This window comes from Rutidosis leptorrhynchoides, chromosome 2 (genome assembly GCF_046630445.1).
Source record: "Rutidosis leptorrhynchoides isolate AG116_Rl617_1_P2 chromosome 2, CSIRO_AGI_Rlap_v1, whole genome shotgun sequence".
Lineage (NCBI taxonomy): Eukaryota > Viridiplantae > Streptophyta > Magnoliopsida > Asterales > Asteraceae > Rutidosis > Rutidosis leptorrhynchoides.
The window spans coordinates 234387496-234400302 of record NC_092334.1 but is presented as its reverse complement, the minus strand read 5'-3'; positions in this window follow the sequence as shown (position 1 = coordinate 234400302).

Sequence of the window (12807 nt, the reverse complement as noted above, 5' to 3'; positions counted from 1 at the left end):
TAGCAGAATTTTCCTACAACAACAGCTACCATTCAAGCATTGAGATGGCACCGTTTGAAGCACTTTATGGTAGAAAGTGTAGGTCTCCGATTTGTTGGAGTGAAGTGGGGGATAGACAGATTACGGGTCCGGAGATTATACAAGAAACTACCGAGAAGATCATCCAAATTCAACAACGGTTGAAAACCGCCCAAAGTCGACAAAAGAGCTACGCTGACATTAAAAGAAAAGATATAGAATTTGAAATTGGAGAGATGTTCATGCTTAAAGTTGCACCTTGGAAAGGCGTTGTTTGATTTGGTAAACGAGGGAAATTAAATCCAAGGTATATTGGACCATTCAAGATTATTGATCGTGTCGGACCAGTAGCTTACCGACTTGAGTTACCTCAACAACTCGCGACTGTACATAACACTTTCCACGTCTCGAATTTGAAGAAATGTTTTGCTAAAGAAGATCTCACTATTCTGTTAGATGAAATCCAAATCAACGAAAAACTTCAATTCATCGAAGAACCCGTCGAAATAATGGATCGTGAGGTTAAAAGACTTAAGCAAAACAAGATACCAATTGTTAAGGTTCGATGGAATGCTCGTAGAGGACCCGAGTTCACCTGGGAGCGTGAAGATCAGATGAAGAAGAAATACCCGCATCTCTTTCCAGAAGATTCGTCAACACCTTCAACAGCTTAAAATTTCGGGACGAAATTTATTTAACGGGTAGGTACTGTAGTGACCCGAACTTTTCCATGTTTATATATATTAATTGAGATTGATATTTACATGATTAAATGTTTCCAACATATTAAGCAATCAAACTTGTTAAGACTTGATTAATTGAAATAGGTTTCATATAGACAATTGACTACCCAAGTTGACCGGTGATTCACGAACGTTAAAACTTGTAAAAACTATATGATGACATATATATGGTTATATATATAGTTAACATGATATTATGATAAGTAAACATATCATTAAGTATATTAACAATGAACTACATATGTAAAAACAAGACTACTAACTTAATGATTTTGAAACGAGACATATATGTAACGATTATCGTTGTAACGACATTTAATGTATATATATCATATTAAGAGATATTCGTACATCATAATATCATGATAATATAATAATTTAAAATCTCTTTTGATATTATAAACATTGGGTTAACAACATTTAACAAGATCGTTAACCTAAAGGTTTCAAAACAACATTTACATGTAACGACTAACGATGACTTAACGACTCAGTTAAAATGTATATACATGTAGTGTTTTAATATGTATTCATACACTTTTGAAAGACTTCAAGACACTTATCAAAATACTTCTACTTAACAAAAATGCTTACAATTACATCCTCGTTCAGTTTCATCAACAATTCTACTCGTATGCACCCGTATTCGTACTCGTACAATACACAGCTTTTAGATGTATGTACTATTGGTATATACACTCCAATGATCAGCTCTTAGCAGCCCATGTGAGTCACCTAACACATGTGGGAACCATCATTTGGCAACTAGCATGAAATATCTCATAAAATTACAAAAATATGAGTAATCATTCATGACTTATTTACATGAAAACAAAATTACATATCCTTTATATCTAATCCATACACCAACGACCAAAAACACCTACAAACACTTTCATTCTTCAATTTTCTTCATCTAATTTATCTCTCTCAAGTTCTATCTTCAAATTCTAAGTGTTCTTCATAAATTCCAAAAGTTCTAGTTTCATAAAATCAAGAATACTTTCAAGTTTGCTAGCTCACTTCCAATCTTGTAAGGTGATCATCCAACCTCAAGAAATCTTTGTTTCTTACAGTAGGTTATCATTCTAATACAAGGTAATAATCATATTCAAACTTTGGTTCAATTTCTATAACTATAACAATCTTATTTCAAGTGATGATCTTACTTGAACTTGTTTTCGTGTCATGATTCTGCTTCAAGAACTTCGAGCCATCCAAGGATCCATTGAAGCTAGATCTATTTTTCTCCTTTCCAGTAGGTTTATCCAAGGAACTTAAGGTAGTAATGATGTTCATAACATCATTCGATTCATACATATAAAGCTATCTTATTCGAAGGTTTAAACTTGTAATCACTAGAACATAGTTTAGTTAATTCTAAACTTGTTCGCAAACAAAAGTTAATCCTTCTAACTTGACTTTTAAAATCAACTAAACACATGTTCTATATCTGTATGATATGCTAACTTAATGATTTAAAACCTGGAAACACGAAAAACACCGTAAAACCGGATTTACGCCGTCGTAGTAACACCGCGGGCTGTTTTGGGTTAGTTAATTAAAAACTATGATAAACTTTGATTTAAAAGTTGTTATTCTGAGAAAATGATTTTTATTATGAACATGAAACTATATCCAAAAATTATGGTTAAACTCAAAGTGGAAGTATGTTTTCTAAAATGGTCATCTAGACGTCGTTCTTTCGACTGAAATGACTACCTTTACAAAAACGACTTGTAACTTATTTTTCCGACTATAAACCTATACTTTTTCTGTTTAGATTCATAAAATAGAGTTCAATATGAAACCATAGCAATTTGATTCACTCAAAACGGATTTAAAATGAAGAAGTTATTGGTAAAACAAGATTGGATAATTTTTCTCATTTTAGCTACGTGAAAATTGGTAACAAATCTATTCCAACCATAACTTAATCAACTTGTATTGTATATTATTTAATCTTGAGATACCATAGACACGTATACAATGTTTCGACCTATCATGTCGACACATCTATATATATTTCGGAACAACCATAGACACTCTATATGTGAATGTTGGAGTTAGCTATACAGGGTTGAGGTTGATTCCAAAATATATATAGTTTGAGTTGTGATCAATACTGAGATACGTATACACTGGGTTGTGGATTGATTCAAGATAATATTTATCGATTTATTTCTGTACATCTAACTGTGGACAACTAGTTGTAGGTTACTAACGAGGACAGCTGACTTAATAAACTTAAAACATCAAAATATATTAAAAGTGTTGTAAATATATTTTGAACATACTTTGATATGTATGTATATATTGTTATAGGTTCGTGAATCAACCAGTGGCCAAGTCTTACTTCCCGACGAAGTAAAAATCTGTGAAAGTGAGTTATAGTCCCACTTTTAAAATCTAATATTTTTGGGATGAGAATACATGCAGGTTTTATAAATGATTTACAAAATAGGCACAAGTACGTGAAACTACATTCTATGGTTGAATTATCGAAATCGAATATGCCCCTTTTTATTAAGTCTGGTAATCTAAGAATTAGGGAACAGACACCCTAATTGACGCGAATCCTAAAGATAGATCTATTGGGCCTAACAAACCCCATCCAAAGAATCGGATGCTTTAGTACTTCGAAATTTATATCATATCCGAAGGGTGTCCCGGAATGATGGGGATATTCTTATATATGCATCTTGTTAATGTCGGTTACCAGGTGTTCATCATATGAATGATTTTTATCTCTATGTATGGGATGTGTATTGAAATATGAAATCTTGTGGTCTATTATTATGATTTGATATATATAGGTTAAACCTATAACTCACCAACATTTTTGTTGACGTTTTAAGCATGTTTATTCTCAGGTGATTATTAAGAGCTTCCGCTGTTGCATACTTAAATAAGGACGGGATTTGGAGTCCATGCTTGTATGATATTGTGTAAAAACTGCATTCAAGAAACTTATTTTGTTGTAACATATTTGTATTGTAAACCATTATGTAATGGTCGTGTGTAAACAGGATATTTTAGATTATCATTATTTGATAATCTACGTAAAGCTTTTTAAACCTTTATTGATGAAATAAAGGTTATGGTTTGTTTTAAAATGAATGCAGTCTTTGAAAAACGTCTCATATAGAGGTCAAAACCTCGCAACGAAATCAATTAATATGGAACGTTTTTAATCAATAAGAACGGGACATTTCAGATATTCACCTGAATTCCGAAGACAGTGTAACCGGAATGGATCAACCAATCAGCCATCACCTATTCTGGATGAATTGGGGATGGGTTCGTAGCCTGCTTAGTCATTGGAGACAAGAAGAAGGTGACCCCTTCCATTCACCACATTTCTCTCTTGGCGAAGAACCTGAAGCACTTACCGGCGAACCTGTTCGAGGCACTATTTTCTCTCTCATTTCCAGAGTATCTCGTCACGATAATATACTATCTCAAATTCTGAATCTTATTCATCCGCTCGTCCGAACCGACAATCATCCCGGTGTAGTAGAAGAAGTCAACGAGCTTCGCACTCGGGTAGTGGCTTTGGAGAATATGGTGCAAAGGTTATAAGCACCAGCAGAATCACCGGCATCAACAATACCACCGACAACAACACCAACAGTACCATTACCACCACCAACAACATCCGCACAGCAAGCCTCAACATCACAATATGTACCTTGAACATCAACGTCATACGCACCATAGATACCAAGGAATACCAACAACAACAAACGATGAAGTATTGATTCATAACTTCATCGAAGAAATATTTTACAGAGAATATGTAGTTTCTAAAAGTTTTAGAGATTATATATTCTAGTCCTAGTAAAAAACCAGATGAGATTAATATTATGTTAACTCATTAAATCCATGATTACAACTAAGGAAAATATATATGTAGGTATATTTTCATGAAGATTGTAATTAAGAAAATTCTTTTATACAAACTGTTAATGGTGAGAATATTTTAACGGGTAGGTAATACCCGAGAGATATATAAATTCATAATTAATATGTTACATTCTTCGATTCTGATTCAACAAATCATCAACTATACTCACTACTTTCACAACAATATATATTATTTTATAAAAATTAAAGCAACCATCCTCATCCAAATTTGATTACATATTCTGACAGAACAGAATCCAAGTCATAACTCTGAACTAGTAACATCATTCTTAGATCTCTACATCTTTCAAAGCTATACTTTGACTTCAAAACTTTGCAAGATCCTTTAGCGTTGTTTTTACCGAAAATAATCTTGCAATCCCTTTTCAAAGTATCCAGTTTTATCACACTTCCAACTAGTCAACTTCGACTTTTCAGATTAGCCTTATTATAACCTTGACATATACGTTCTTGTTACTGGGAAACCTTTCATGTTCCACCACATTAGCAGTAAATTTATCAACAACTTTATTAATCCTCGACCTTTTGAAAAATCCTTATACTCATTGAAACCCTATCATGTACTCATCCACATCTTGTAACAATAAATGCCATACCAACCACCGAGAATTAGCAATCAGTATTTTGAATCTCGCAGCATTTTCTACGACAACAGTTATATATAGATAACATCTGTCTTCTTGACTTACATACTTCGAATGTGAAGTTTCTGAAAAACACCCCAAACTACGAAACTAGTTCTCCTTATTTTGGAAAAATACTGATGAAGCAGCAAAAACTGTAAACGACCTTAACAGTCAAAAGTTTGATGATAAAGAATAGTATGGTGGTAAAGCTGAGAAAAGAGAAGGTTTGGAACTGGAAAACGGATTGAGCAGACCATGAAGGAGGTTGTGGACAAATCACAAAAACGAAATCTACCTTCAAAGAATACAAATGATTCAGTGTCCGCTGAAATCCTTAGCAAATACCTTGCTCCTTACTCTAAAATCTTTGCAGACAATATTCTTCATCATCATCTTATCTTAAATATTCTAAGATATCATCGTATCTTTCATTATAAATATCCTCCATATTTCTGAAGATATTTTTTTTATAACCATTCTTATCTGAAATCATTCATCTCTTCGCGCTATCTTTGTTACATCATAAAAGAAACTATTTTAGTTTCTAAAATCTGAAAAATTCGAAAAATAGATGTTTTAAAGTAATGTTGGGAATTGAAGCATGAGTTAGTATAATATAATGACACTTGATCAATGTGATTATATTACAGTAAGTCATGCTGAGTTTCTATTGGAACTTGATAAAGGTTCACAGATCCCACCCTCATCATAAACCATGTTACATAACTCTTTCATTCCATATAATCTCTAAATATATAAAGAAAATATATTTCTTGATGATTCGGTCTTTTCCGGATATTCTGGTAATTTGACAAGTCAGATTGTGCCATTACCGTTTCTTTCTTAGAACATTAACTATGTTTATCCAAAACTCCATAACTACGAATTCTGGACCATTACAAGAGATGCCTAATCGCAAGAAGAAGAAACGAAGGGACAAAGCTCCGAAATAGAAATTGGAGTATAAATCACAGCAAATAAGAGGGAGTATTAACCGTGAATGACAATGATTATAGAAGACAGAAATAGGGACATTGAAATATAAGGGGAGATATAAAGCCCGATAACAAACATGAAATTACAAACCGTGTATATCAATGCGTATAGCAATATAAAGACACGGGAGAATGAAAAACACTATAACCCCAAGGTAATAGTAGAAGAAAATAACCTCCTCTGGTGGCAGATGAAAAAGAAGAATGAAGGATACGATAGCCAAGAAAATATCAAGAATCAGAACTGGATTAAGCATTTTCACAATCTATTGGGATGTATGAAATAAGAAAGAAGATGTAGGAGTGGTGAAAGAAATGAAACGGAAGAGGTCAATTTATAGCGAAATATCAGACATAGCAATCGAGGCAGATAACGCATTTAATCAAAGAAAATCCTAATTTCCACAAATTCCGAAGAATCAAATCTTATATAGATTATGAAGATTTTCTATTCCTTAAATTCCGGAAATCAATCGTTAATACGTCAAAAGTTAAGATGAATCTCTATTCTCCATTTCACTTTATTACGACGACTTCTCTCATACGCTTCAAGTAATTGGATTGTTTTATCCATATTATTCAACGGTGATAAAACTCTATTTATCGACTCATATTCGTCATAAAAACATTTTTATTGTTAGCCATGACAACCTCACTCAAATTTCGGGACGAAATTTCTTTAACGGGTAGGTACTGTGATGACCCAGAAATTTCTGACCAAATTTAAACTTTATCTTTAAATGATTTAACGTTTCCGACACGATAAGCAAAGTCTATAAAACCGAATCTCAAAATTTTTGAACTATTCAAGTACCCTTCGGTTGTTCTCAACGATTCGCGAACCATTACATGTAAATAGATACATATATATACTATAACTTGAAAACGTAATAAAGTTTTAATTGTTTAATACCGTACATTAAACTTATTGGTTTAAATATTTATTTGAATATATATGATAAGTTGGAATATTAATTGTATGAATAACTTGCGACGTATATTTAAAACGTGTTTATGAATGTTGAAAATATATATTAACTTGGTCATAAAACGATTTGTTATTATATATATATATATATCAACAAATAGCGAGACAATGATTTATAGAAGTAAATGACCAAAACACTCGAAAGTTTAAGATACACTTTGAATGATATAGTTTATTGATAATTTAAGACTATATTTTGACAAAGGTACGAGTCACAAAACGTAAATTACGAGTTTTCTAAGCGTACAAAAATGCGTTCGAGAAACCGGAACCGGGACATAAGTCGAGTGACAACGTACGGGTCATCAGAACGAAAATTACAAGTTAACTATGCACATGAATTTAATATAATATATAATTAATTATTTAAATTATATATATTATATATATTATATAATAATATGTCGACAAATAAGAAAACAAAAACATTTTGAGCTGGATCAGGCGGCCATGCGATCGCATGACAAATACACTAAAAACCCATGCGATAGCATGGACATCAGATTTCAAAAAGTTGCCTATAAAAGTCCAGTTTCTGCTCGAGTTCTTACACATATTACTCCATGTGTAATATTATTATTATTATTTATTATTTATATTAATTATTATTATTATTATTATTATTATTATTATTATTATTATTATTATTATTATTATTATTATTATTATTATTATTATATTATTAAGATTATTATTATTATTATTATTAATCTTAATATTTTTAGTAATATTATACATAAAATACTACGACGAGGTCATGAGCTTGTCACTTTCAAAATGGTTTTTCGAGCGGGATAGAGCTAAGGAAATTATGAGTTATAGCTATGGAGGTTATGGGTATGATTTGGGGATTATGCTCGTAAAGTCAAACCTAGTGTTTATCATCTCCGTTACGTTTACGTACTTTCCTACAATATTGAATCTCAATACTGATACGTAAGCACTCATATCTTATCTTTTATATATTAATTATGTATCCATGTCTAGTGCTCGAGTATATATATTTATATATGCTTGTATGCTAAATTTCATCGTTAAACAGTTTATAATGAATCACTAATTAAATACATATATTAGTGGTAAAAGGTATATGATATACATGTTTTTGGAAAGCTGGCGAAAAATCAATAACTTTTCATTTAGATATCGAATAGTTTCGATGAACGGATTAAAAGATATGATCAACTGAATTATGATTGATGTTAATTGAAATTGCTTTTGAATCTGCAATTAAGATTTAAACAACTTGTTTACGAGATTGATAAAGTGAACTTTTAAATATTACCAACCGAGTAAATGAATCCTTATATAAGGCACGTCTCGTTTTTTTGAACTATTGTCAAAATTGATTTTTTGAAACGACTTTGGATAACTATTATATGTCGATCTCGAGCATTAGGATTGTGATACACTATGACTTTACCTAGCTTGATAGACATTTATTGACCAACATATGTTCTCTAGGTTGAGATCTACGATTAATTGGTAATCCGAGTTTCGATCACATTTTGGTGAACAACTTTATATGCTGCTAAGGTGAGTTTCATTTGCTCCCTTTTTAATTGCTTTTGCAATATATTTTTGGGCTGAGAATACATGCAGTTTATTTTAAACGCAATGGATACAAGTACATACTTAATTCTACACTGAGTTTAAACCGAAAATCCCTTAGCTTTGGTAACTAGTAACTGCCAGTACATAGGATGTGGACTGGTGGGCGCGAATAACAGTATATGGATCCATAGGGCTTGACATCCCTGTCCGAGCTATAGCGCTAGCCTTTTAATGGACGTGTGTTATTTGAGTTTAGGACACGTTGGTTTGCGTGTATTAAAACGAATGGGGTATTTATCATTATAACGTTAAAGTTTAGTTACCAGGGTGCTCTGTTATGTAGAATCTATTGATAAACGTTTCTGGATGAAACAACTGAAATCTTGTGATAGACTTTTATATACAGATTATGCAAAACACTAAAACTATGAACTCACCAACCTTTGTGTTGACACTTGTTATCATGTTTATTCTCAGGTTCCCTAGAAGTCTTCCGCTGTTTGCTTATATGTTATACAAGCTATGTGCATGGAGTCTTACATGGCATATTTTTTTGAGGAAACGTTGCATTCACCAAATCATCACCATGTATCTTATTTTGACTGCATTGTCAATGGAGCTACTATTGTAAACTATTATTACGGTGATTGTCTATATGTAGAAATCATCAGATGTCGAAAACCTTTGATTTAAATATACATTTATGATGTGCCTTTTCAAAAGAATGCAAAGTTTGCAAAACGTATCATATAGAGGTCAAATACCTCGCAATGAAATCGATGAATGACGTGTTCGTCCATATGGATTTGGAGCGATCGTCACAATAACACATGCTCGTAGCATGTCTTCAAGCGTTTGTATCATCCTTTCGCTCTGCCCATCAGTTTGTGGATGATAGGCAGTACTCATGTCTAGACGAGTTCCTAATGCTTGCTGTAATGTCTGCCAGAATCTTGAAATAAATCTGCCATCCCTATCAGAGATAATAGAGATTGGTATTCCATGTCTGGAGACGACTTCCTTCAAATACAGTCGTGCTAACTTCTCCATCTTGTCATCTTCTCTTATTGGCAGGAAGTGTGCTGATTTGGTGAGACGATCAATTATTACCCAAATAGTTCAAAACCACTTGTAGTCCTTGGCAATTTAGTGTTGAAATCCATGGTAATGTTTTCCCATTTCCATTCCGGGATTTCGGGTTGTTGAAGTAGACCTGATGGTTTCTGATGCTCCGCTTTGACCTTAGAACACGTCAAACATTCCCCTACGTATTTAGCAACATCGACTTTCATACCTGGCCACCAAAAATATTTCTTGAGATCCTTGTACATCTTCCCCGTTCCAGGATGTATTGAGTATCTGGTTTTATGAGCTTCTCTAAGTACCATTTCTCTCATATCTCCAAATTTTGGTACCCAAATCCTTTCAGCCCTATACCGGGTTCCGTCTTCCCGAATATTAAGATGCTTCTCCGATCCTTTGGGTATTTCATCCTTTAAGTTTCCCTCTTTTAAAAATCCTTGTTGCGCCTCCTTTATTTGTGTAGTAAGGTTAGTGTGAATCATTATATTCATAGATTTTACACGAATGGGTTCTCTGTCCTTTCTGCTCAAGGCGTCGGCTACCACATTTGCCTTCCCCGGGTGGTAACGAATCTGAAAGTCGTAATCATTCAATAATTCAATCCATCATGTTCAGTTGTTTCTGATTAAATATGTGTTGAAGACTTTTGTGGTCGGTATATATAATACTTTTGACCCCATATAAGTAGTGCCTCCAAGTCTTTAATGCAAAAACAACCGCGCCTAATTCCAAATCATGCGTCGTATAATTCTGTTCGTGAATCTTCAATTGTCTAGACGCATAAGCAATTACTTTCGTTCGTTGCATTAATACACAATCGAGACCTTGCTTTGAGGCATCACAATATATCACAAAATCATCATTCCCTTCAGGTAATGACAATATAGGTGCCGTAGTTAACTTTGTCTTTAACAATTGAAACGCTTTTTCTTGTTCATCTTTCCATTCAAATTTATTCCCTTTATGCGTTAATGTAGTCAAGGGTTTTGCTATTCTGGAAAATTCTTGGATGAACCTTCTGTAGTAACCAGCTAGTCCTAAAAACTGGCGTATGTGTTTTGGAGTTTTCGGGATTTCCCACTTTTCAACGGTTTCAATCTTTGCTGGATCCACCTGAATACCTTATTTGTTCACTATGTAACCGAGGAATTGAACTTCTTCCAACCAAAATGCACACTTTGAAAACTTAGCGTACAGTTTTTCTTTTCTCAGCAACTCTAGCACTTTTCTCAAGTGTTCTTCGTGCTCTTGATCGTTCTTCGAGTAAATAAGTATTTCATCGATGAAAACAATGACAAACTTATCAAGATATGGCCCACATACTCGGTTCATGAGGTCCATGAACACAGCTGGTGCGTTAGTCAATCCAAACGGCATAACCATAAACTCGTAATGACCGTAACGCGTCCTAAAAGCAGTCTTTGGAATATCATCCTCCTTCACCCGCATTTGATGATATCCAGAGCGTAAATCAATCTTTGAATAAATAGATGAGCCTTGTAGTTGATCAAATAAGTCATCGATTCTCAGTAGTAGATAGCGGTTCTTGATGGTAAGTTTGTTCAACTCTCGGTAGTCTATTGTAACGACCCGGAAAATTTCGACTAATTTTGAACCAAACTCTCGATACGATTTAATATCTTTGACAAGATAAGAAAAATCTGTTAGGATGAGTCTCAAAAACTTTGAACTGTGTTCATGTATTCATTGACCTTCGACACGTTTCGACGATTCACGAACAACTTTTCGTAAATAGATACATATATATATTTAAAAATATAATTGTATATATTAATTTAAGATATAATTTGAAATATTATATTCTTTAATTATTAGAATAAATTTTGTAAAATAAGATAATAAAAGATATAATAAAATTTATCGAATATACATATAATGTTTCGAATTTATTTGGTAAATGATAATAACACACGTCTATTATTTCGATTGATACTATATAAGTTGCGAGCTTGTGATTGTAATAAAATAGATAATAGAATTTTATGATTAAAATAAATACATGAACTTAATTTAAAATTTGGGATTTTTCAGTGTACTTTTATTCGCCACTGATTAACAACGGATCACGAAATAATACCCGTAAATTAAATCTCAATTCAGATAGTATACAGACAACTAGATGATGACTTTACTATTATCACTTTTGACATTTTGGCATGAAATATCTTTTGAATACGTGTTCCTTTAGTCTATCATGACATTTGATTATTATATATATGCACATAATGTATATCATTCTTACATCTCATTCACTTTCTCTGTATTTGATAAAACAAGAATCAACAACCCATTTATCCTATTTATCATTTAACAAAACACACACCCATCACCACTTATTTCCATCATCTATTGCTAAGTATGTTTAGGAACAATCTTCACTAGGGACCATCGTTTTTGCTTCTATTTTCTTTACCCGATCAAACACCCTCTTGTTAGATCATCTCAACTCGCCATCATCACCCTAAAACCCTCATCACCTACGAAACCCATAAACACCACCAATAAAACCGGCAGCTATCAAACATCTTAGAACCACCACCGTGAGCTTTCACCCCACTCTTCTTCTTCATGACAACTACCTCACCACCATGAAAACACCACCACTCGATCATTTTACTGCCACACCACCTTACTCTCTCTCTCTCTCTCTCTTCTCTCTTTGTTCGAACCTATGAACACACCACACCACTTCACATATAATTTTTCGGTTTACATTCGACCACCATAACCACCCGACCTTTGTAATCCTACTACTATACCTATCATTCTGTTTCAATCCACGTACCAAAATCTCCTTATCTTGCTGCTGCTGTTTCTGTGTTAACGCAAAATTTATGATGATCAAAATCAAT